At 45.8% G+C, this 24967-nt stretch overlaps 1 long non-coding RNA gene across 1 annotated transcript; it reads left to right on the forward strand.

Annotated features, from left to right (window-relative positions):
• The first annotated feature begins 3007 nt into the window (after positions 1-3007).
• On the forward strand, positions 3008-24545 carry LOC138417464 (uncharacterized). Its single transcript, XR_011248133.1, has 2 exons — positions 3008-3280; positions 24011-24545. It is a non-coding gene; the product is annotated as an uncharacterized lncRNA (long non-coding RNA).
• The last annotated feature ends 422 nt before the right edge of the window (positions 24546-24967 follow it).

Consider the following 24967-nt stretch of genomic DNA (forward strand, 5'->3'; position numbering starts at 1 on the left):
CCATCTGGCCAGATGTCATTATGTGCCAGTTTATTACAGATCACAAGAGACTTTCTCAGATCTTAATTCAGGGTTTTCTTCTGTATTTTCCTGGAGGGCAAGAGTTTCCAAATTTGGGGGTAGAAAATAATGTAACAGGGGTCCACGCCAATGCTGCTTTATTCCAAGAAGGAATGCATGGATGACAGTTTCAAGTGTTTGATGTCCAGCCCCTCCTAAAACTGTAACATAACAGCCGGCAGATGAAGAGGCTGATCTAAATCTCCTTTCTGTGGTTTTACTTTTGTTCTGGCAGACTGAGCAACACGAGAAAAAAAAAAAAAAATTACAGCGCGTATGGGAAACATTCTTTCCTTTTTTCTTGAATAACGGACACGTTGGAGATCCAGCGTGAGTAAGGGGCGACAGCTTTGCTATGATAAACGCAAAAAAGCATCCAGGGCCTGGCCTACCCTGAGCCCAGGCAGGAAATTCAAGGGTAATATAACACTTTACCGTTAAGTAATGCCATTGGAATAAAACCATGTTTGGGATGACTTTTGGCTCTCACTTGGAATTTCTGTTTCATTTGCTTCCAAAAAGAACTCTTCTCCCAAAAAGTTCTTAACTTGCATTTCAAAAGTTTTTGTAGCTGTATAAATAGGATGTATGCGAACTGGCCTTGAATTGAAGCTGCATGTCATAGAACACGCAGAAAAACACATCCAATCCAGGACCTCGGTTTTCAGGATGGACCCCAGGCAGCAGCTTCGAGCGATGGAAGTGCAGTTCACAGGCTAGAGACCTCACTCTGCCCCCTGCTAGCAGTGTGACCTTGCGTGGATTCTTTGACCTTGGAGCCAGTAAAAGAGGAATAACAATAGTACCTACTTAGAGGGTTTTTTGAGGATAAAATGCAAGAATATGAAAGGCTCAGTGCTAGTCTGCCATACAGCTTTTTCCTTCTTTCCTGGGCTTCATAACTGAGCTGGGCATGACTAGCCTCAGTGTAGAAAAAGACTAAAATGGAAAACCAGAATTTATTTTTGTCTGAATAACTTGGCCATGGTTGGACTGTTTTTCCCTGTTGGTTTTAAGCCATATTTCTCCAGTGCTGCCTCCTAGGTTGAATTTCTGCATGATTGAAACACCATCTTCAGTTTCAGAGGAACTCAGGTGAACTGAAGCATCTCTGCATAACTCGGATGGTGCAGGAATCAGACCCATGGGACAGACTCGTGAAGGATCTGCAGGTGTTTAGCTGGAAGAAGACTGGGGGTGAGGGTGTGGGGACTGTCTCCAAACATCTGAAGGGTAATATCATGTAAAATAGAAATTTGATCAATTCTCCATGGTTCCATAAGTAGAGGCGGATCCAGTTTTATGGATAGAAAACAAACAAAAAAAATCAGATTGTCAAGGAAAGATGCTGTCTTCTGATGTAAGGAATTCCAGAGGGATCCTATCAGGGAGTAGTTCTTCACACCCTGGGAGTCCTACAGGGAATTCTGCATCAGAAAAGAGCTGAGTAAGTGCCCTTTCAGGTTCTTTTCAGGTTGGGGAAGCTGCAGTTCAGGTAGCTACAGAAATGCAACATTTTGCTGCAGGCACTTAAGGAAGCAGCCCTAGGAGCTGCAAGGCACATACAGGCGCTCACAGACTGAGCTTTTGTGAGAATTTTTACCTTTCATAACACAAGTGTCATGCCATATTGGTGTGGGGGGAGGCTTTAACCTGCTAGAAAGGAAAACGTTCCTAGTTTAGGTATCATATTTTACAGGTTCCATCATATTTTACAAGTTCCTGTAGACACGGGGACCAAATGAAACTGAACCATGATCTTGGGCATCAAATTACACTTCACTTTTACCTTTTCCCCCTGTGATTCTGACATAAGTGATTAAAAATGAACACGAACCTTTGACCTACCCATTTGTTTTTTTTTTTTTTTTCTCCTCTCTCTGTTCACCTGCAAACCTCCGCTAGTCGTTTCATAGAGGCTTGGTCAACTGCTTTCAACAGCTAGACATTAAAGCCACTGAGAGCATAAACAGGAAGCTGGTGTTTAGGTGGGAGTTCCTAGGAATTTTATACCACTGACCACAGAGGCCAAGACAGAAAGGAAATAGGAAAAACAGTGTAAATACCTGGGTGACTAATGACGCGCAGCTCAGCTGGCTTTTCTGAACACTTAACAGGAAGTCTTTCCAGGGGAAACACCCTGCAAATTTTTCGGGATCCCGCGTGGCACTATAGGGCCGTATCGGGGCGTTTGCTGGTAACCCAACAGTCTGCCCACGTCTCTAAGACGCCAACTCGATTTGCATGCGTGGTGCAAACCGCTCGCCGAGCGCCAGGCTCCAGGCCTGGGATTGCAAAGGCTTGGAGGGCCACCCCCTTCCCGGTTCACACCGCGAGCGCCTAAGAGGATTTAGAATCAAGTGGGCACGTTTGCAGGCCTCGTTGTGAAGAGGCAGCTGGAGCGCGGCGCAGCCCCCGGCGCCCCAGGGCTGTATTGTCCTCCGAGGGGCCGCCGCCAGGGCTCCTTTGTGCGCGGGGCTGGCCCTGCCCTCCCGCCCGGGGCCCCGCGGGCCCCCTCCCCGACCTCTTCCCCCCACCCCCCCACAACAACGCAGACGGCTCCCTCCGGCCCCCGACCCGCCGGCTGCCGCGGGCCCCGAGCCGAGGAGCGGGCAGGGCGGGCAGGCCATCTGCACCGAGACGGACTGCGGCCCCGGAAGGTCAGCGCCCCGACGATCGCCGTCTGAACAGCAGGCCACCCGGGCCTCCCAGCAACACAGGGACATCTGCTCCCCTTCATTCAGAGCCCGGGTTCCGATTTCACCAACTCCCCCCACCCCCTACTCCCTGCACACCCGGGCTCCCAGGAGTGCAACGGGAACGGGAGGGGCCGAGCAGACACGCCGCCCGCCCCCTGCTCCCCCCATCGGAGCCGGGCAGCTGAGTCCCGCGTGGCGGGGGAGGGGCTCACCCACGTGACCAGGGTGACGTCGTGCGGGGGAGGGGCGGCCAGGCCAAGGGGTGGCAGGGGGTGGGTCGCAGAGACTGCGACGCGCAGGTGCGTCCTGGGTTTGCGGAGGGGTTGGACCGGGATCCCACCCTGCTAGGAGAGATGGGGCAGCTCCGCCGCCTACCCGCCTCAGGACAGATGGGTTTAACCGTCCGCCTCAGCCTTGGCTGGGAAGAACCAGTGAATGCGCGGGAAAGTTTGTAGCGAGCAGAGGCAGGCATTCCTCGTGCGGGGCTCCGGACCCACAGTTGTAGAGCCAGCGGTCTGCGGGTAAGGCCAGATTCTAGCCTGGATGGTTGACACCCAAACTCGTCCTGCTTTTTCTGCTTTATGTTTGGGCGAAAAGATGGGAGGATGAAAGAATTGCATTTCTGTTGTGTTTCCACCGCTTGATCATAAACCCCCCTGAACACAGAAACGCTGCATCTTATTCATCTTCGTCTCCTCCGCCTCCTGCAAATATTTCGACGCTAAATTAACGTGCAGAGTGGTGCGGGTGTGGTCCTTAAGACCTCTGAGTGTAACTGCTGTCCTTTGTTATTTGACAAAAATGAGGGAGAAGGCAATGGCAGCCCACCCTGTACTCTTGCCTGGAAAATCCCATGGACGGAGGAGCCTGGTAGGCTCAGTCCATGGGGTCGCGAAGAGTCGGACACGACTGAGCGACTTCAGTTTCACTTTTCACTTTCGTGCATTGGAGAAGGAAATGGCAACCCAATCCAGTTGTCTTGGCTGGAGAATCCCAGGGACAGGAGCTTGGTGGGCTGCTGTCTATGGCGTCGCAGAGTCGGACAGGACTGAAGCGGCTTAGCAGCAGCAGCAGCAGCAGCAGCAGCAGCAGCAGCAGCAGCAGCAGCAGCAGGAGGGCATTGTGGGCCTTCTCAAGTGGCGCTAATGGTAGAGAACCCGCCTGCCAGTGCAGAAGACAGAAGAGACACGGGTTCATTCCCTACGTCAGGAAGATCTCCTGGAGGAAGGCATGGGAACCCACTCCAGTATTCTTGCCTGGAGAATCCCATGGACAGAGAAACCTGGTGGCTACTGTCCATAGTGTTGCAAAGAGTACAACACAACTTAAGCGACTTAGCACACTTCAGGCGCAGGACATTGTGGAGAAAAATGTGTGGACGCAGGGAGGTGTTAGTTCATTGTTGCTCCCTCCCGCTAGCTGTCTTCCCTGCTTTACTTCCTTCCACAAACATTTGATGGAGTGTCCCTGTGAACCAGGGACCAGGCAGTTGACTAGATCTGGGAAGTAAAGAAACATGACTCCCAGGCTTCAAGGTGCAGCCATTCTGCTGGGGGACTGTGCACAGGGGAACAGCCAACCAGGATTCTGGGTGATGAGTGCTATTGACAGGAATAGGGGATCCCTAAAGCTAGCTAGAGAGAGAAGGGGTCTAAGCAGATGTGGGAGGGCAGGTAGTTTACTGGGAGAAGCTCTGTGGCTGACACAGGTCCCTCTGTAGGGATTCCTCCCAGGTGTGTTTACCTCCTGGTCAGTTTTTAGGCCTTGGGTGAAATGTCACTTCGGTGGCACCTCTCTAAGATAAGGTTTTCTTGTTAAGTGATCTGCCGCACCTGGTACTTTTTTTTTTTAATATTCATGGCAGATCCAGCTGGGCAAAGTTCATCATCCTTATTCAACTATAAGCTTCTTGAGGCAGAAACTGGCCTTTTATTCATAGGCAGAGTCTCCATACCCAGCCCAGTGTTCCCTAAATATTTGGTGGGCTAGTGAGTAATCAGACTTTGGCCTTTTATTCATAGGCAGAGTCTCCATACCCAGCCCAGTGTTCCCTAAATATTTGGTGGGCTAGTGAGTAATCAGACTTTCCTTAAGTTAATGAGAAACTTGTTCCTGGAGTTTCTGGTTTTTTTTTTTTAACTTTATTATTTTGATTTATTTATTTTTGGCTGTGCTGGGTCTTCGTTGTTGGTCTCCAACTTTCTCTAGTTGCTGCAAGCGGGGGCTACTCTCAGTTTCAGTGTGCATTTCTTCTCATTGTGGTGGCTTCTGTTGTTGCAGAGCACAGACACTAGTGTGCAAGGGCTCAGCAGTTGCATATGGCGGGCTCCAGAGCGGGGACTCATTAGTTGTGATGCACAGGCTTAGTCGCCTGGAGGCATGTGGGATTATCCTGAACCAGGGATCTAACCCATGTCTCCTGGATTAGCAGGTGGACTCTTAACCACTAGACCACTAGGAAAGTCCCAGAGTTTCTGTTTTGGATGTGGGGACAGGCTGCAGCCGCTCCAGTCTGGGTACCCCCAGGGGAACCACCAAGAAGAGAGTGACTGGGATATAGAATTTATTATTTTGTGGTCTTCTTCAGCTTGCTAATTTCAAAACTGTTTCTGCAACATCATGGTGAGGCCATCATGAAATAAGTCTGAAGAGAGTTGTTGAGCCGTGGCCAACAGGTTTCTGACTGCAAGGATTTTAAGAGCCTCAGTTGGTCTCATACGTAGTGTTCAAACCAGAAATATCTAGTAACACTTCAGAGCTGGGAGTGTGGATGGAGTGAAATGGTAACTTTGCTGCTCTGTTTCCCCCATCTCCTCCTGTGTCCTGGGAGGACGGGCCGTGGGGAGAGATGAACAGGATTAACTTGCCCTCATCAATGTCAGCTCCCTTATCTTGGCCTCTTTGTCACATCCTGTGACAAATCCCCTCCTTGTTTTTTTGATGATAAGGAGAGAATCAAGGATATAGATTAAAGAGTCAAGCTCTAGTGACTGGTGCTGCCTGGCTTAGACTCTACCATTAAAAAGTCTGCCTCTTCTTAGCTGTGTGACTTTGGAGGCCTTCCTTAGCCTCTCTGTGCCTCAGGCACTTTGTAATGAAAGATAATAGTATGTACTGTTGTACTTTTTAAAATTCTTGTGTGTACAGTTTGCCTTTGAACATGAGTGTGAACTGCGAGGATCCACTTATATGCGGATTTTTTTTCAATAAGTTCAGTATTGCATGGTCAGTGCATTGGTTGACCCTCAGATGCTGAGCCATGGTACAGAGGAACCGAAGATAGGCAGGGTAGACTAAATTATATGTGGATTTTCATGGAAGGTCAACTATTGACCTTCAACATGGAAGGGTGGGGCCCCTAAACCCCTGGTTGTCCAAGGGTCAACTATATTAAGAATTCTCATGATAGGCATAAGTTTGATTTAAATGCTAATAGTTGATTAATTAAATGTTGAATTAGTCAATTCAGTCGCTCAGTCGTGTCCGACTCTTTGCGACCCCATGAATCGCAGCACACCAGGCCTCCCTGTCCATCACCAACTCCCGGAGTTCATTCAGACTCATGTCCATCGAGTCAGTGACGCCATCCAGCCATCTCATCCTCTGTCGTCCCCTTCTCCTCCTGCCCCCAATCCCTCCCAGCATCAGAGTCTTTTCCAATGAGTCAACTCTTCGCATGAGGTGGCGGTGTTGAATATCCAACCTCTAATAGGTTAACATAACTCCATAAGTCATGTGTCAGTAGAGTGAGTCACAGGGGGTTAAGTCCTGAGAGAGGAGATTTTCTTTGCTGCTGCCTCCCTGGTGGCTCAGAGGTTTAAGTGTCTGCCTGCAATGTGGGAGACCTGGGTTCGATCCCTGGGTCGGGAACATCCCCTGGAGAAGGAAATGGCAACCCACTCCAGTATTCTTGCCTGGGGAATCCCATGGACGGAGGAGCCTGGTAGGCTGCAGTCCATGGGGTCGCAAAGAGTCAGACACGACTGAGTGACTTCACTTTCTCTTTGGAACTCAAGGGACACCTTCTGGACCTTCATCATTTATTGCTCTTCCCTCCAGAAGGATTCCAATCCTTTTACTTTTCTTTTTTTTTTTTTGAGATTTAAAAGTTTTGTACTGAAGTGGCACCCTACTCCAGTGCTCTTGCCTGGAAAATCACATGGACGGAGGAGACTGGTAGGCTGCAGTCCATGGGGTCACTAAGAGTCGGACTCGACTGAGTGACTTCACTTTCACTTTTCACTTTAATGCATTGGAGAAGTAAATGGCAACCCACTCCAGTGTTCTTGCCTGGAGAATCCCAGGGACGGGGGAGCCTGGTGGGCTGCCGTCTATGGGGTCGCACAGAGTCAGACACGACTGAAGTGAATTAGCACAGTTGATTTACAATGTTATGTTAGTTTCAAGTGAAAGTGAAAATTGCTCAGTCATGTCCGACTCTTTGTGACCCCATGGGCTATACAGTCCGAGGAATTCTCTAGGCTAGAATACTGGAGTGGATAGTCTTTCCCTTCTCCAAGGGATCTTCCCAACCCAGGGATCGAACGCAGTTCTCCCACATTGAAGGCAGATTCTTTACCAGTTGAGCCACAAGGGAAGTTTCAGGTCTACAGCAAAGTGATTCAGTTAGATATACATGCACACATATATGTTGTTTTTTGGATTCTTTTCCTTTAGAAGTTATTACAAACTATTGAGTATAGTTCCCTGTGCTCTACAGCAGGATTCCAGTTCTTTACCAGCATTTACAGAGCTCTCCCACTTAATAAATTTAGTTGTGATTCCATCTCCCTTTATTCTCAAAGAGAGAAGCAGAGAAGCTGTCTATCGAGATTCAGACATTTTGCCTACAGTCCATTTTCTAATGGAGTAGCCAAGTGCTAAGTTCTTCTGCATCAGAGTGTGATCCAGAAGACCACACTATCTTAAACAATAGCAACCTACTTATAACAAAAAGTAAATGAGCTCTTGCATTGTTGCAGCTTAATTTGACCATGAAAAAAAAAAAAATCAGTACTGGATTCCCAGAGAAGAAACATTTTCAGGGGCTGTAGGTAAGAAGACAGTGAAAAAAATTCACATTGTTTAGAAATTGCACTTACACCAGGCAGCCTCGAAGAAGGCTGCTTCTGGAAATTCAGAGGTACTCCGAAAATGAGTGTAGTAATGGTTTCTTACCCATATGTGTAATATGAACAGTTTCACTCCTTCAATTATTTATTTTCTGCAAAGGACGTTGACTTGGGTGGAGCTTGCTAGACTAGATGTTTGGAGTAAGTCTGTTTTCAGATATAATCTCCGATGCATTCATGAAAGTGTCATACTTTGAAACAGGAAACAAACGACAAACTTTTTCAAATGTTGTCTCTGTGCATAGATAGAATCTCAGTGCCTAGAACCTTGTGTGGCTCACATATCATCACATCATCATCACACTGATAAAGATTAAAAGATTTTAAGAAGATGCTCTTTTTTAAAAAAAATTCATTGAAGTATAGTTGATTTAACTTTTGCTGTACAGCAGTGACATATATATATATGTACACTTTTTCATATTCTTTTCCATTATGGTTTATCACAGGAGATTGAATCTAATTCCTTGTGAAAGACAGAAGGACCTTATATGTGTATATGTATCAGTTCAGTTCAGTTCAGTCGGTCAGTCGTGTCCAACTTTTTGCAACCCAATGGACTGCAGCACGCCAGGCCTCCCTGTCCATCACCAACTCCTGGAGCTTGCTTAAACTCATGTCCATCGAGTTGGTGATGCCATCCAACCATCTCATCCTCTGTCATCCCCTTCTCCTCCCTTATATATGTATAAAGGTATATATATATATCGGAGAAGGCAATGGCACCCCACTCCAGTACTCTTGCCTGGAAAACCCCATGGACAGAGGAGCCTGGTGGGCTGCAGTCCATGGGGTCGCTAAGAGTCGGACACGACTGAATGACTTCAGTTTCACTTTTCACTTTCATGCATTGGAGAAGGAAATGGCAACCCACTCCAGTGTTCTTGCCTGGAGAATCCCAGGGACGGGGGAGCCTGGTGGGCTGCCGTCTATGGGGTCGCACAGAGTCGGACACGACTGAAGTGACTTAGCAGCATATATATATATATATGCTTTTCATATTCTTTCCTGTTATCGTTTATCACAGAAGATTGAATATAGTTCCCTGTGCTATACAGGGCTTTATCCATTCTCTCCATATTGACACAATACTTGGCATCTGCTAACCCCAACTCCCAATCTTTTCCTCCCCCACGCCCACTTCCCTCTGGCAACTACAAGTCTGTTCTCTGTGTCTGTGATTCTGTTTCTGTTGTTTCTGTTTTGTAGATAGGCTTGTCTGTACTGTACTTTAGATTCGCATATAAGTGGTATCGTATGGTATTTGTCTTTCTACTAAGAAGATGCTTTTAAAGCAGCATTCAGTTTTAGTCGTGGAGTACCTCTTGGGTACCATCTCAGTGCCTTTGGGCATCTCTTGTCCTTTATTACAGCTACTGATGCAGGCTGTGAGCAGCTTCCTGTGGGGGCAACCTAACAGGCCCTTGCCTCTTACCCACACCTCACTTCTCTGCTAAAGCTTCTAGAGTCTGTCCTGGAGCTTCTCTGAGCCACATGGGGGCCCATGCATTAAGCCAGAAATTCAGGGGACTAAGTTTGCAGTGGTGGGGGGGAGCAAATGTTTGAACATTAGAGCATAAGCACTTATGGATAAATGCATTCCTTTCTTCCCCAGCTGCTGAGAGGGCAGTTGGATGATGGCCCTCAGCTGTTAGCCTCTGGGGTTTGCCTCAGCTAAAGAAATCTGCCTGGGGATCTGAATATCACACCTCCTTCTAGGGACAACCTGCCTTCAGTGGGCCTCTTGCCCTAAGTTGGGACAGCTCTAAAAGGCTGCCCCATGTCAGAGCTCCACGTGGGTTGGCTGCTGACTGGATCGCATCTCCACTTCTCTCTCTAATCTTGCTCCCCCCTCTGCCATCTAAAGTATTGATCCCAAGAGTAGTCCTTAATCAACTACTTCCCTGGGAACACGACCTACAACAGCCTGTAAAAGTTGGGTCATGACCAGATGAGATCATTTGTATTTGTAGACTGGTGAGGTCAATGAATGAAAAACTTGGGCTATAAAAAGTACTTCATCTTATTAATACCAAAGTATTATAAGCCTCTTGTCAGTTGTCAATTGACTTTTTTTTTTTTTAGCCATCAATTGATTTTGATTAAAATATACATATAAGGAGCAAAGGGAACTCTTTGAGAATTCCTAAATACTTTCAGTCTGGGCACATCTGAATTCAAATGCCAGATTTCCAACCCTGCTTTCAATTCTCAGTTTGGATTTTAGCCATTTCATAAAAAAGAGAATGCATTTTTGCAGAACTAAGTTGATGCAAACGTTCCCTAGAGTTCTGATACATGGTCAGAAACTTCAGGACATTTGTGGATTCGTATGTTCACATCTGACATCCCAAGGTTTTTGTGCCTGCTTTGCACGCATGGCTTGTGTGTCCGCTTGATCAGTTCTTGAAACTGAACCATGCCAATAAGGCAGATGTACAATAACTCAGATACGTGCCAAGACTTGTATACAGTGGGCAGTTGCAGAAACTTAAAAACATTCAGTTTTTATCAAACTCTATAAATATTTTCTTGATTTCTGACTCCATATTCACCCAATAGCAGCTCCATGCACTCTGTCGAGGTTTGAGAGGACTCAGGGCTGATCAGAAAAGATAGAATTGGTGTCCCCACCTGCTGTCTGTTTGCACATGTGTCCACTTAGGTCTGAATGCCTGGACAAATCATCAGGGCATGTTTCTCTTCTTCATCCCTTCAAGTTCAGCTCTCATCTCGTCAGAAAGAAACGTCTCATCCCATCTTGGATCCTTTGGGAAAAGAACAAAGTGGCTCCTCCAAATTCATTAAGAATTTTTTAAATTTATTTATGTCTGTGCTGGGTGCTCCTTGCTGCATGGGCTTTTCTGTAGTTGCAGCGAGCAGGGGCTACTGTCTAGTTGCCGTGCTCTGGCTTCTCATTGCAGTGGCTTCTCTTGTTCTGGAGCACAGACTCTAGGGTGATTGGGCTTCTGTAATTGTGGCATGCGGGCTCTAGCGCACTGGCCCAGTAGCTGTGGCATGCAGGCTTAGTTACTCTGTGGCATGTGGGATCTTTCCGGCCCAGGGATCCAACCCATGCCTCCTGCATTGGCAGGTGGATTCTTTTTACTGCTGAACACCAGGGAAGCCCCTCTAGGTTCTTTCATGACCAAGTTATTGATCTAAGTGGTTCAGAAAACTTCTCCAAAAGTTTGTAAACTCAGCAGTGATTATGTGTGTGCTCAGTTGTGTACAACTCTTGGCGACCCCATGGACTGTAGCCTGCCAAGCTTCTCTGTCCATGGGATTCCCCAGGTAAGAATACTGGAGTGGGTTGCCACTCCTTTCTCCAGGAATCAAACCTGAGTCTCATCAAGGCACGCAAGAGGACTGCTGACAGGTGTCATGAGCCTGAATGGCCTCGTCCCCGGGCCAGTTCGGAGGAGGATGCCTTGGACGTTGGGCATGTCTCTTCTTTGGACTTGAGTAAAGAACTGAGAACTTTCCCTCTTTTCAGATGCTCCCTCTGTGGTAAGTGAACCAGCTTTTCCACTTGATGTCAAGCTTCTCAGATCTTTTACTGGAAGGAGCACGAGGGCTGAGTCTTCTGTGGCTACTGACATTGCCCATGGGCCTAGTGGCCCCCACCGTCCTGCATTCCCAGCTCTGCTCTTCCTGGTTTGCACGGTTCTATCAGTTCTAAACATCTCTGGTTAGGAGGACTGTAAGAGCGAACCGCATCATCCTCCCCAGCTTTGAAGGCTCTGACATGTGTGCCATTCTTCTGCCATCGTGAGGGCTGCAGAGGTGGGTAGACCAGACAGAAGAGACCAGGAGAACAGAGCAGTCCAGGGGAGTGATTTAGCCCAGGTCCTGTCAGAGCCTGAGTCAGAGCTCACTGCTGCTGGGCCCTGTGCTTCCTCAATTAGGTTAGCCCGTCTCCCTCACAATTGATTTAGCCTGTGCCCGGGGAGATGATCTCTTGGAATATTGAACCCAGCCCTCCTGTTTGCCTCATCTGTGTGTGTTTGGATGCCAACATCCTTGCATTGGTACTTTTCCTCTTTCTTTCAAGCACATTTGCCCTTTCCCTTTGACTATTCCATTGAAAAGGCTGCTGTTGAAAATAATAGTAAACTTTTACAGTACAGTAAGTCCCCTACATATGAATGATTTCCATTCTGAGAGTGTGATCATAAGTCCAGTTTGTTCATAAGCCTAACAATGTTTGCCATGTTTCTTCTTCAAGCTTTCATAAAAGCTTTCAGCTCTCTCTTGAATCAGCACTAAGCTGAACAGGACTCAACACTGATGCTGACCCTGCATCTACACACTGAGACGTTTTTCCATCTCCTCCATCCACTTTTCCCTGATTCTGTGATATTGTCAACATCATTGGCACAGCAGACATCGCGTGTTCCCTAGTCTTGTCCTTATTCTTTAGAATCCTGCCAATGGTTGAAGGATTCATGTTATAAGAACGAGCTACATCTACCAGCGTTTTGCCCTCAGCACTCTCTCAATTATGTTCACTTTTGTTTCCATCATTGTCACTTGGCACTTCTTAGCAGTACCAGCTACATCACTGCTGCTTTTAGGCTTCTTTCCAGACATCCTGGGCCTGAAATAAAGACCCTGCACTACTGTACTCTGTACAGTAAAGTACACAAAAGCACAGCCACTCGTAGAGGATGCACACACGTGACAATGTATGCCAGACACGTGAATGAACTTACATGTTTGGACATACTAACACGTGGTAATCCCTCTGTCCAAGGGATTTCCCAATAACAATACTGGAGTGAGCTGCCATTTCCTGCTCCAAACAATGACAATAGATACGAATATTTGGAGGGATTTATGAAGGGGAAGTGTATTAAAATAGGCTTTATAACCACTCTCAGACTTTTATATTTGATTTCCGACTGAGTTGTCGTCTGATGAGAATTTATCTATCAGGGACTTCCTTGGAAGTCCAATGGTTAAGACTCCACACTTCTAATGCGGGGGGCATGGGTTTGATCCCTGGTTGGGAAACTAAGATCCAGTATGGCACGTAGCACAGCCAAAAAGGAAAATAAAGAAGAGAAGAATGTACCCATCTTTATATGCCTATAGTTAACGAAACTAATAATAGCAGCTTTGTAATTGTGTACAGTGCTTTACAGTTCACATCTAAAGTAATGTCAGTCCTCTGAAAAACTGTCCCAAATCTCCAGTACTCTAGTATGTGTTGAAAAAAACCCGCAGATAAGTGAACCTGCACAGTTCAAACCTGTGTTGCATTAATGTCAACTGTAACTTATATTACGTGCCTGACTCCTTAGCAGACAGACTTCTCCAAGGGGGAACTTGGTTTTTTCATTTGCAGGCTTGTGTGATTTGACTCATGATAAATAAATGAGATAAATGAATGAATGGAAGAATGAATGATATTCCTATATTAAGTATTTGATAAATACTTGATTATGATAGAATGCTGCTGCTAAGTTGATTCAATCGTGTCTGACCCTGTGTGACCCCATAGACAGCAGCCCACCAGGCTCCTCTGTCCCTGCGATTCTCCAGGCAAGAATACTGGAGTGGGCTGCCATTTCCTTCTCCTATGATAGGATAAAGAAGAATATAAGCAGATAAATCTTGCTAATAGCCGTGGAAAAAATATTTGTGGGAGAAAGTTTGGAGTTGTAGATAAAACTAAATCTCTAAATTTTCCTGAGTACCTTTATCCCTAGGATAGATAATGAGGTGTCAGAGGCATTAATCTGGGCCAGCCTTCTGCAGTGTTGTGAAGTTGATTTAATTCCATCCCATCTTTCCTTGAGACTTAGAAAGTATTCCAGGATTTGAAAAGATATAGAACAAATAGCTGCCGTGTAATTTGTAGAGTATCAGCTTCTTCTCTGCGTATTTTCTCCTTCAAGCTTGAATGTTACTCTCTGAGTTATGCACTATAATAATAGATCCAACCAAAAAAGTGTTTCTGGGACTAATGCATAAAATATGTGCATGCAATTTGAAGACTGAAAAATGGTCCATTCTTGGGGGGGAAAGGATTCATAAGAAAGTTACTGCCATTCTGGGGAAACAGAATGTGATTCTCTATAAGGTTAGCTGATTTTAAATACTGATTTCCAAACTGTTCAATAAAATATGAATACTTATTATGGCAATCCATATCACACACTATACATCCTATTTTGGGGGTGATATGTGCCTTCTTGAAGAAATTTACACTAACTAGGTAACATCAAACATTATAAAGTGCGTGGAAATTAAGTCTGAAGTTCTTCTTCCTTATTGGTCTCCCAACTAGACTTCCACCTGTAGGAAAAGACTAAAGCTATAAACAGTACTTAGTATCCATGGTAACATGCCCAAGAAGGTAATTATTTTTTTCTTTACATTTTTAAATTTGAGAGTTTAATAGCATATTATATGCATTGCCTCAGGCCCACAGTTCCTCCAGTTGGTCATTAAGTATCAGGGAATACCCTCTCTACCAGTCATTATTGCTAAAATAAAATACGACTTACAAGCCCTGGTGAACAAAAGATCTACAGTGGCAGTGGCAGGCACACAGTGACTGTCTAGTGAGTTGGCATAGAAAGCAAGAACCCTCAGAGTACCTGGCCCAGAAGCCTAGCCGTGTCCTGAGAGCAGTGTTCACTGGGAAATCTTTTCAGTTGCATTTCATTAGACTCAAGAAACACCTCCGTCCTTCAGGCGCATCCACCAGAAGAAAGGTCCTGAGTTCACGTTCTCATCTGGTCACTGACAACAGGAGCAAAGCATTCTGGGTATATCCAACCAATGTACATTAATTCCATCTGACCATGGAGAACTACTTTCTGATGGACCAATTAGGTAGTGAGGATTTTGTACTATCTAGTTTAGTTTTTTTTTTTTTTTTAAGGAAAACTCACATTTACAACAAACCAGATGATTGAGTGGAGAAGGCAATGGCACCCCACTCCAGTACTCTTGCCTGGAAAATCCCATGGATGGAGGAGCCTGGTAGGCTGCAGTCCATGGGGTCGCGAAGAGTCAGACACAACTGAGCGACTTCACTTTGACTTTTCACTTTCATGCATTGGAGAAGGAAATGGCAACCCACTCCAGTGTTCTTGCCTAGAGAATCCCAGGGACGGGGGAGCCTGGTGGGCTGCCGTCTATGGGGTCACACAGAGTCAGACATGACTGAAGTGACTTAGCAGTAGCAGCAGTAGCAACAGATGATTGAGAAGGTATAAAGGCAGAATTTACATAACAGAATCTATTTGATGTGAGTTCTGCACAGGCTGAGTGGTGACAGTATTTTCAAATAATCCAGAAAATCCAGTCCAAGTTGAAACCAAAACTCTTTTCTGAATTACAGAGACTCCCTTTTTCCTTGGCCCCTGAACACCTGGGTAACTGACTCCAGACAGGTGCCCCTCTTATGGCTTGGGTTTGCCTGCAGAGGCAGTCTCTATAAACCCGTCCCCAGATGCCTTATGCAAACAAAAGGAAAAATATGTGCTGAAAACTAGAGCTAATCTAGGAAATTCCAAATTTAGATCAGATTCTTTTCTTCCAAGAGTTTGTTTGTAAATCAGTTTTTGGAACGTGGGGCAAACATTTTCCCATACATGTGGCTGTGTAAGTGTCACCCTCATGGAAATGAACAAGTACACAGGAGCAAGAACATCTTTTATCAGCTGTTTCGTTCACTCTTTTTCAGCTACATTATGGATTAAGTGGGCCGTTTTTCTAGGCTGGTCTGGGAGCTGGACCACCATGTGCGATAGTTTGTATGGGAAGTTAGTTGAACTCAAATATCTAGCTGGGAGGAACTCTTCTCCTGCTGCCAAAACTTCACAGGGAACAGGAATTCTCTCTGGTGGTTCTGATAACACTGCCCACAAGCAAGAAGGGGCAGCTCTTTCGGTGTAAGGGATATTCATAAATTTGGTGTTTGTACTTTGGGAACTGCCAGCACTTAATTTAGAAAACATTACAACTGTAATTGGCTGAAGTTGAACTTCACAGAGTTTAGACCAGGAAGTTGAATTAAAAAACATAAACAATAAAGCAAAATATAGAACCAAGATTTGAACAGAGATAGACCCTGGGAGGAAGAACTTCATAGCAAGGCTGTGAGCAAGACCAGTATTCCAGCGCCAAAGAAGGAAATGCACTCATTCCTTTATAGAAAAAGAGAAATTTAAGAGGCCCCAAACCATGGATTGTGATACAGTCCACACAGACTCCCTGCTTTTCTTTGGTCCCTGTCTATGCTGCCTCTAAAAGTTAAAAAGTTCTGAGTAGCCTAAGCTGTCTTGAAATCATGTGACCATCTCTCTCCCCATCTGTGATCCACACCCCAGCAACTTGCCCTACCCGCAAAAGCTGTGCACAGCAAAAGCTCTCCTTCTAGACACTCCCTAGTTGGTTTTGCTTCCAAATGGCAAGAGTGATAGATTCAGCCAGAACATGTGTAAATATATATAAACATATATATATATATTTCATTCTTTTTTTATATTCTTCTCCGTTATGGTTTATCATGCAAAAGTTCTGTGTGCCTAGTCGCTTCAGTTGACTCTTTGCAACCCTATGGGCCACAGCCTGCCAGGCTCCTCTGTCCATGGGATTCTCCAAGCCAGAATACTGGAGTGGGTTGCCAGGCTCTTCTCCAGGGGATCTTCCTGGCTCAAGGATCAAATCCATGTCTCTTATGTCTCTTGCATTGGCAGGCAGGTTCTTTACTACTAGTGCCGCCTGGGAAGCCCCATGGTTTATCATAGGATATTGAATATAGTTCCCCGTGCTATACAGAAGACTTTATTGTTTATCCATCCTATGTATGTAAAAGTTTACATCTGCTAACCCCCACCTCCCACTCCATTCATCCCCTAACCCCCTACGCCTTGCCCACACTAGTCTGTTCTCTATGTCTGTAATTCTGTTTCATAATTACATTGATTTGTGTCATAGTTCAGAGTCCACATACAAGCAATACGAAATTTGTCTTTCTCTTTCTGACTTACTTCACTTAGTAAGAGCATCTCTAGTTGCACCCATGTTGCTGAAATGGCATTATTTCATTCTGTTTTATGATTGGGTAGTACTCCACTGTATATGTGTACCACATTTTCTTTATCCATTCATCTGTCTGTGGACATTAGGTTGTTTCAGCTATTGTGCATGGTGCTGGTATGAACATAGGGGTGCATGGATCTTTTTGAATATATGCCCAGGGGTGCATGGATCTTTTTTGAATATATGCCCAGGAATGGGATTGCTGGATCACATGGTAACTCTAGGTTTAGTTTTCTGAGGAACCTCCATACTGTTTTCCATAGTGGCTGCAGCAATTTATATTCCCACCAACAGTGTAGGAGGGTTCCCTTTCCTCTACACCCTCTCCAGCATTTATTTGTGGACTTTTTAATGATGGTCATTCTGACTGATATGAGGTGATATCTCATTATAGCTTTTTTTAAATTTTAGGCAAGGAAAATGACTTTATTCGGAGAGTTGGCTGACCAAGAAAATGTCTACTAATGTCTCAAAATAACCAATTTATCAGGGTCTGGAAGCCAGGTTTTTTTTATAGATCACAGATGGGGGGAGGTGAGGAAACAAAATAAAAAGGCCACTAATGTTTCAAATATCTCCTAAATGGCAAGCCTCAGGCTGGGTGAAGAGTTAATTTCTTCCTTCCTGCCATCTGCATTTCTCTAGTAATTAGCAATGCCGAGAGAATCCCAAGGACAGAGGAACCTCGTGGGCTACACTCCATGGAGTCACAAAGAGTCAGACATGACTGAGTGACTTAACACACATATTAGCAATGTTGAGCTCAAAGCTGTTTGGAAATCACTTCTTAGGGTTAGTTAACAAAAGGCCCACATAATATGCTGTTTCCACTGCACCAACATACAAAAGTGTGTGTGAGCCTGCTAGGCTCCTCTGTCCATGGAATTTTACAGGCAAGAATACTGGAACAGGTTGCCATTTCCTACTCCAGGGAAGCTTCCCAATCCAGGGATCGAATGCATTTCTATTGCATCTCTTGTATTGGCAGGCAGATTCCTTACCACTGAGCCAGCTGAGAAGCCCAACATACAAAAGTGGCTGTATGCACAGCTGCTGTTGGAAGAGAAAGGGAAATAGCAATCTAATGGTTTGGCTAGATTGAAAGCATAAGGTAAATTTACATCAATGATAGGAGATTTTTCCACTCCTTTGGACCTGAAATTTTAAGCATCTGTGGAGCTGGTTCCTGTCTTATTTTTCAGCTTAGTGCTTTCAAATATGTTAATTTCAGACAAATGCTTCTTGCTGCTGCTGCTGCTGCTAAGTCGCTTCAGTCGTGTCCGACTCTGTGCAACCCCATAGACGGCAGCCCACCAGGCTCCCCCATCCCTGGGATTCTCCAGGCAAGAACACTGGAGTGGGTTTCCATTTCCTTCTCCAGTACATGCAAGTGAAAAGTGAAAGTGAAGTCGCTCAGTCGTGTCTGACTCTTCGAGACCCCGTGGACTGCAGCCTACCTACTTAGTTCAGATACCTTCTTGGATGAACCAAGGGCAGAGGAACAGGAGAGTCAATTTAAAAAATAGATACATTCCAAACTAATGAGATTATTGCAAGTCTGACTTGGTGGCAAACCCTAGCCTCTGGGCTGTCTGCCACTGCGGCAGTGCACTGTGGCACAGCGACTTCCCAGCTTCCTGATGTTTGGAAAGCGTGGTTTGTACAAAACAGATCATCAAAATATATCAGTCTCGTCAATGTCAATGTTCCACCTAGAAAATTCATGGACAGAGGAAAACCGACCGCCTTTGTCATCCGTGTCAGAAGGGTTTCCTTTCTCAGTTGGTGGTTTTATGCTCTCAGTCATTTCAAAATGAAATTTGAATCAGGATTGACATACATACACATATATACACATAGCATGATACTATCCCAGAGAAGGCAATGGCAACCCGCTCCAGTACTCTTGCCTGAAAAATCCTATGGACAGAGGAGCCTGGTGGGCTGCAATCCATGAGGTCGCGAAGAGTCGGGACATGACCGAGAGACTTCGCTTTCACTTTTCACTTTCATGCCCTGGAGAAGGAAATGGCAACCCACTCCAGTATTCTTGCCTGGAGAATCCCAGGGACAGGGGAGCCTGATGGGCTGCCATCTTTGGGGTCACACAGAGTCGGGCGTGACTGAAGCAACTTAGCAGCAGCAGCATGATACTATCCATAGTATCATCACTTCAGTTCAGTCTCTCAGTCATGTACGACTCTTTGCGACCCCATGAATCACAGCACGCCAGGCCTCCCTGTCCATCACCAACTCGTGGACTTCACTCAGACTCGCGTCCATCGAGTCAGTGATGCCATCCAGCCATCTCATCCTCTGTCGTCCCCTTCTTCTCCTGCCCCCAATCCCTCCCAGCATCAGAGTCTTTTCCAGTGAGTCAACTCTTCGCATGAGGTGGCCAAAGTACTGAAGTTTCAGCTTCAGCATCATTCCCTCCAAAGAAATCCCAGGGCTGATCTCCTTCAGAATGGACTGGTTGGATCTCCTTGCAGTCCAAGGGACTCTCAAGAGTCGTCTCCAACACCACAGTTCAAAAGCATCAATTCTTCGGCACTCAGCTTTCTTCATAGTATATACATATTGATCAGTTCAGTTCAGTTGCTCAGTCATGTCCGACTCTTTGCAGCCCATGGATTGCTGCACGCCAGGCCTCCTTGTCCATCACCAACTCTCAGAGTTTACTCAAACTCATGTCCATTGAGTCTTATGCCATCCAACCATCTCATCCTCTGTCGTCCCCTTCTCCTCCTGCCTTCAATCTTTCCCAGCATCAGGGTCTTTTTAAATGAGTCAGTTCTTTGCATCAGGTGGCCAAAGTATTGGAGTTTCAGCTTCAACATCAGTTTTTCCAGTGAATATTCAGGACTGGTTTCCTTTAGGGTGGACTGGTTGGATCTTCTCCAACACCACAGTTCATATTGATCCTATGATACAATACGTATTGATACTATGTATAAAATATATAACTAATGAGAACCTACTGTATAGCACAGGGAACTCTACTCAGTCCTCTCTGATGACCTAAATGGGAAGGAAATCCAAAAATGAGTGGATCTATGTATACATATGGCTGACTCACCTTGCTGTATAGCAGAAACTAACACAACATTGTAGAACAACTGTACTCCAATAAAAACTTTTAAAAATATCTGAGGTGGGCAAAAGGGATTGTATATGTTATCCTGTCCATTCTTCCTAAACTTTGTGTTTGTTAATGTGTGTTATGAGGTAAATTTTAAAAATTCTCACTGATCACCACAGATAGGCTGGAAGAAGGTCTTCCTGAATCACCAGTGTCTGGATGATGAAACCAACTGGACACGCATGAAGTCTGATTGTTTTAAGTAGTTCCACTTGAGTATTTATTAGACTTCCATAAGCGCCATAAGTGACTGAGGAAGTTGCGTCCACAGAGTCATGTGGCTGGTCTTGACTCATCTATCCTCTGCTCTGCCCCACTTTCGCTCTTGAATGTGCCTGGGTTGCATTCTCTGCCTCTAAGAATCACAGATCATCCAGTGGTGGAAATGAGGTAGGGGGCTTCCCTGGTGGTTAAGACGCCACCTTCCAATGCAGGGGCCGCAAGTTTGAACCCTGATTGAGGAACTAACAGCCCATGTGTAGGAAAGGAAAAACAAGAGTTGGAAAGGGAGGAAGGACCGTCTATGTCAAGAATTGGCAAACTCTTCTGAAAAGGGCCGGAGAATAACTATTGCCAGAGTCGCAGGCCATATGGTCTGTGCCACAGCTACTCAGCAAGAGCCATGTGGCCTGAAAGCAGCCGTAGATAATACAGAAACAGAGGAGAATGGCTGTGTTCCAACAAAACTTTATTTACAAAAACAGGCAACAAGCAGAATTTGGCTGGTGGATATTAGTTTGTTAACCTCCAATCTAGTCCAGCTTCCTCACTTTACAAATAAGGAAAAAGAAACCTGGGAAGACTGGGAATTTCTCAGAGTCACTAGATAGTTCAAAGTGAAGCCAGATCCCAAATCTAGAAATTGAATCTAGAATCCAGCTTTATTTCCACCATGCTGTGTCAGTCTGTCTTATTTCATGAAGCTGCTCCTGCCCTGTAGATGACATAGGTTTGAATCAGAAAGTGGTATTTGAGGAAATTATGCTCTGGTAACATCAATTAATTAATAAAAAGTACTTTGAAGGAGAGATTTTATAGAAGAGTGTCACTAATTATTGACACGACTCTCAATGCCATTGTTATGTTTCAAGGTGGCATTAAAGGAGTGAAAAACTGATTGTTATTATGTCATAGGGTCTCGTTTTAACAAGGTTTTTTTCACTAGAGTTGATTTGAATAAGGCTAGAGAACTTGAGGTTCCCATTCACCAATGAGCAATCAGCCTCCAAAGCAGAAGCTCTTAGTGTGGAATTCAGGGGGTTGATGAATCTCTTAAATTCATGCACAAGTGTCTGTGCAAGTACATTTCTTCTCGGGACAGGGTGCACTGTTTTCTTCAGATCCCCAAAGGCAGGGGTCTCCAGCCTCCAGGATCTAATGCCTGATGATCTGAGGTGGAGCTGATGTAATAATAATCAAATTGCACAATAAATGTAAAGCATTTGAATCATCCCAGAACCACCCTGCCTCCTCTGGTCTATGGAAATACTGTCTTCCATGAAACTGCTCCTTGGTGCCAAAAAGCTTGGGGACCACTGCCCACAGGGATTTGTGACTTCCATTCCAAGTTACAGGATTCTAGATGGTGAAAGATCCTTGTCCAACCATCCTGCCTAAAGAAAAAGAGGTTCCAACCAACCAAGTTCCTTTCTTCACATGTAGCCTCAGTGGCTGGCTCTCTGGAGGGGAGTTATCTGGCCACCAAAAGAGTTCTAGACGGGGAGAGAAAAGCAGTCAGTTGACACAGGTGGATACACAATATAATCAGAGGGATGAATTAAGCATCACAGTTCCCAGGAGCAGTGATGCTCAAAGTTAGCAGACAGTAGCACTGTCTGCTATCAGAATAAGTCTCAGAATAAGACCACCACCTGTGACTGACACTTGGAAGGCAAAATTGAGCCCTCAGCAGCTGGTGTGTGGGCTCCACTTCTGGCAGCATGGTGGAGTGAATGGACTCAGCCACTCCTCCTGGTGCAAACACAATGAAATCCTGGATGGAAGGGAATTTTTAAAAAAAAATGCTGTTTAATGCAAGTTGAATTTAAACAACAACAACAGAAGTGGAAACTCTCACATGCCAGGAGCATAGTGAATTCAAATGAGAATGGTCTGTCTAAGCTGAAGCCACAATGGCCCAAGAGGCTAAAGGATAGACTTAAAAAAAAAAAAGATTGAATTGATTTATTTTGATTTTGGCTACCCTGGGTCTTCACAGCTATGCCAGCTTTCTCTAGGTGCCATGAGCCAGGGCTACTCTTCACTGCAGTGTGCGGGCTTCTCATTATGATGACTTCTCTTGTTGTAGAGCACAGGCCCAGGCATGCAGGCTTCAGCAAACAGGCTTAGTTGCCCTGGCATGTAGGGTCTTCCCCAACCAGGGATCGAACCTGTGTCCCCTGCACTGACTTCACGTTCAAGGATGGAATATGAATTTACATGACACGCACAGATTGCAAATCTCTGGCACAGGAGAAAATGGTACAAACTGGAGAATGCTGACTACCCGGTGGCTACCTGCATAGAACCAGGGCATAAACCTCATGGCCCATGAGCCATAGCCTCCCAGAGGACGATACTGTTCACTGACGATGAGGCTGTACGAGAAGATACACGCAAACTGAACCACCATGGAAAAAACAAAACTCAAAGGTGATTGGACAATCTGGAAGAGATTATAATATTTTTTTAAACCTCACAGGTGTTTATTTCATCTTTCTTTTTTTTTAATCTATTGGCTGCACTGCACAACATGTGGGATCTTAATACCCTGACCAGGATCAAACCTATACCCCCTGCATTGGCCGCATGGAGTCTTAACCACTGGACCAACAGGGAAATCCCTGGAAGAGATTATAAAATAAACATTTTAAAGATAGAAAATAAGGGTTTGAAACCATTAGAGAATAAATGAGCAACAGCAACAAAGGTCTGAAAAGAAAACCAGTTACAGATGACAGAAATGAGAATCATAAAGTGGAAGCCTGTGACACAACTGTTTTTATTCAGCTGAGGCAGAAGGCAGGTCTGAGGCAAGAGCTCTGAATACCGCACAGAAAGTTAGAGGCGTCGAAGGCTGTTTTGAGCGAGTCTATGGAAGCCCAGGGCAGCCAGGCTATGACAGCGGAACAACCATAAAACCAGCTAGTAACTCCCTCCCCCTGTTCAGCCCACCCCCCACCCCCACTGCCCGCCGCCAGGGCTGGGGGTCCTGCAGAACCTGCTCAAAATTGCTTCAGGAGGGAAGGCAGCCTGAGCCTGAGTGTCTGGGGAGCTCTTGGTAAGCAAAGCTTGAGGAAAGGCGGGTGGGGGCATCTTCCTGACAGGCCTGATGTACCTGCCATCACCTGTCCCCTCGAGGTCTTCCTGTTGGGAGATTAGCTCCTCCCTGGAAAGGACGAGGGAACTGTCCAACTTTCTGCCGGTTCCTTACCGGACTTGTGATCCTTCTCCAGCTGAGAGCCTCCCTGGGGCCTTTCAAGGTTTGTGGGTAGTTTTCTAAAAGCCATACTGCTCAGAGCAATGGCCTGACTCTGGGGCGGGTGCAGCGGGGAATATTCACCAGGCCTGAGTGGATCTCATTAGAGCCCTGGGGACCGGCAGCTGTCTCCCTTGAACGGGCCACCCCACAAAAGGATAAACTCAAGCTCCCTGAGAGCCTCCCTCTGTGGGATCCCTGGGCCAACAGTCAGCCCCTGACCTACCGCTGGCCTGGCCCCTCCACCCAGAGCTCCAACCCCTCCTGCTTCGGCCCTCAGATAACCGCACTGTCCTGCCCGCCTCTCCCAGGCCTGGGACCACCGGTGTTTTGTCCCAGCCCCCAGCCCAGGTCTGGTCACACGCTGAGAATGACCTTTTCACAGCCAAGCAGGGTCTTTCTGGAAATTGACATCTCCCTTTGCTTCTATTTGCAGGGAGCCATTCTTTTTCTGAGAACCTGCCATCGAGAACAGCATTAAGGGAAACACACTTATCCCAGGGGTCCTGGAACAACATTAGGAGGCTGGAGGTGAATGTTCACAGGCCCGTCACGTGGGAGACCCCCAGAGAGCTGGAGCGATGAGCATGTGGCAGTGATTTGGGTCACACACGCTAATGGCCCAAGAAAATAACACCATTAGTGCCATAATGGGGCAGCAGCATCTCTGTCCCCAGGACACCCACTGACTGGAGAAGGACCCGGCCACCAGGTGATGTTAAGATGCCCTCTGCTCCTTTCCTTCTTCAACACGTACTGGTTCCAAAGTGAATCAGCAGTTTGAACCCATGAGGACCTTTGTTATCTGAAACTACATGTGCCATCTAACTGCCTAGACAAAGAAAATGACTCTTAATCAAAATCACTCTGATTTCCATAAGCAGGGTATCCCCAACCCCCAGGATCAAATGCCTGATGATCTGAAGTGGAGCTGGCGTAATAATAATAATGGAAATAAAGTGCACAACAAATGTCATGCGCCTGTATCATCCCCAAACCATATCCCCGATCCCTGTCTGTGGAAACATTGTCTTCCGTGAAACCAGTCCCCGGTGCCAAAAAGTTTGGGGACCGCTCTCCATAAATATGTAGCGCATCATCACAGCTGAGATTTTATTCGGCCCCTGGAAGATACCCTCAGAGACTGTCAGTAGGGTGGCACAGAGGATGTCAATTTAGTACAGGGGAACTGAGGATCCAGAAACTAAAACCTTGACTTTGGATATCTGAACAGACATTCCTATGAAATGATATCTCAAGGCCAAGTGTGTTATCCAGATCATCCTTATGATAATCCAAAATAAAATCCCCAAGAAACCTTCTCTAAATAGGCTGCTTCCAGCCAAGGAAGATGAGAAATATTCTCAATTCAGTTTTTGCTCCTGTCACAGGC

This window comes from Ovis canadensis, chromosome 13 (genome assembly GCF_042477335.2).
Source record: "Ovis canadensis isolate MfBH-ARS-UI-01 breed Bighorn chromosome 13, ARS-UI_OviCan_v2, whole genome shotgun sequence".
NCBI classification, from domain to species: domain Eukaryota; kingdom Metazoa; phylum Chordata; class Mammalia; order Artiodactyla; family Bovidae; genus Ovis; species Ovis canadensis.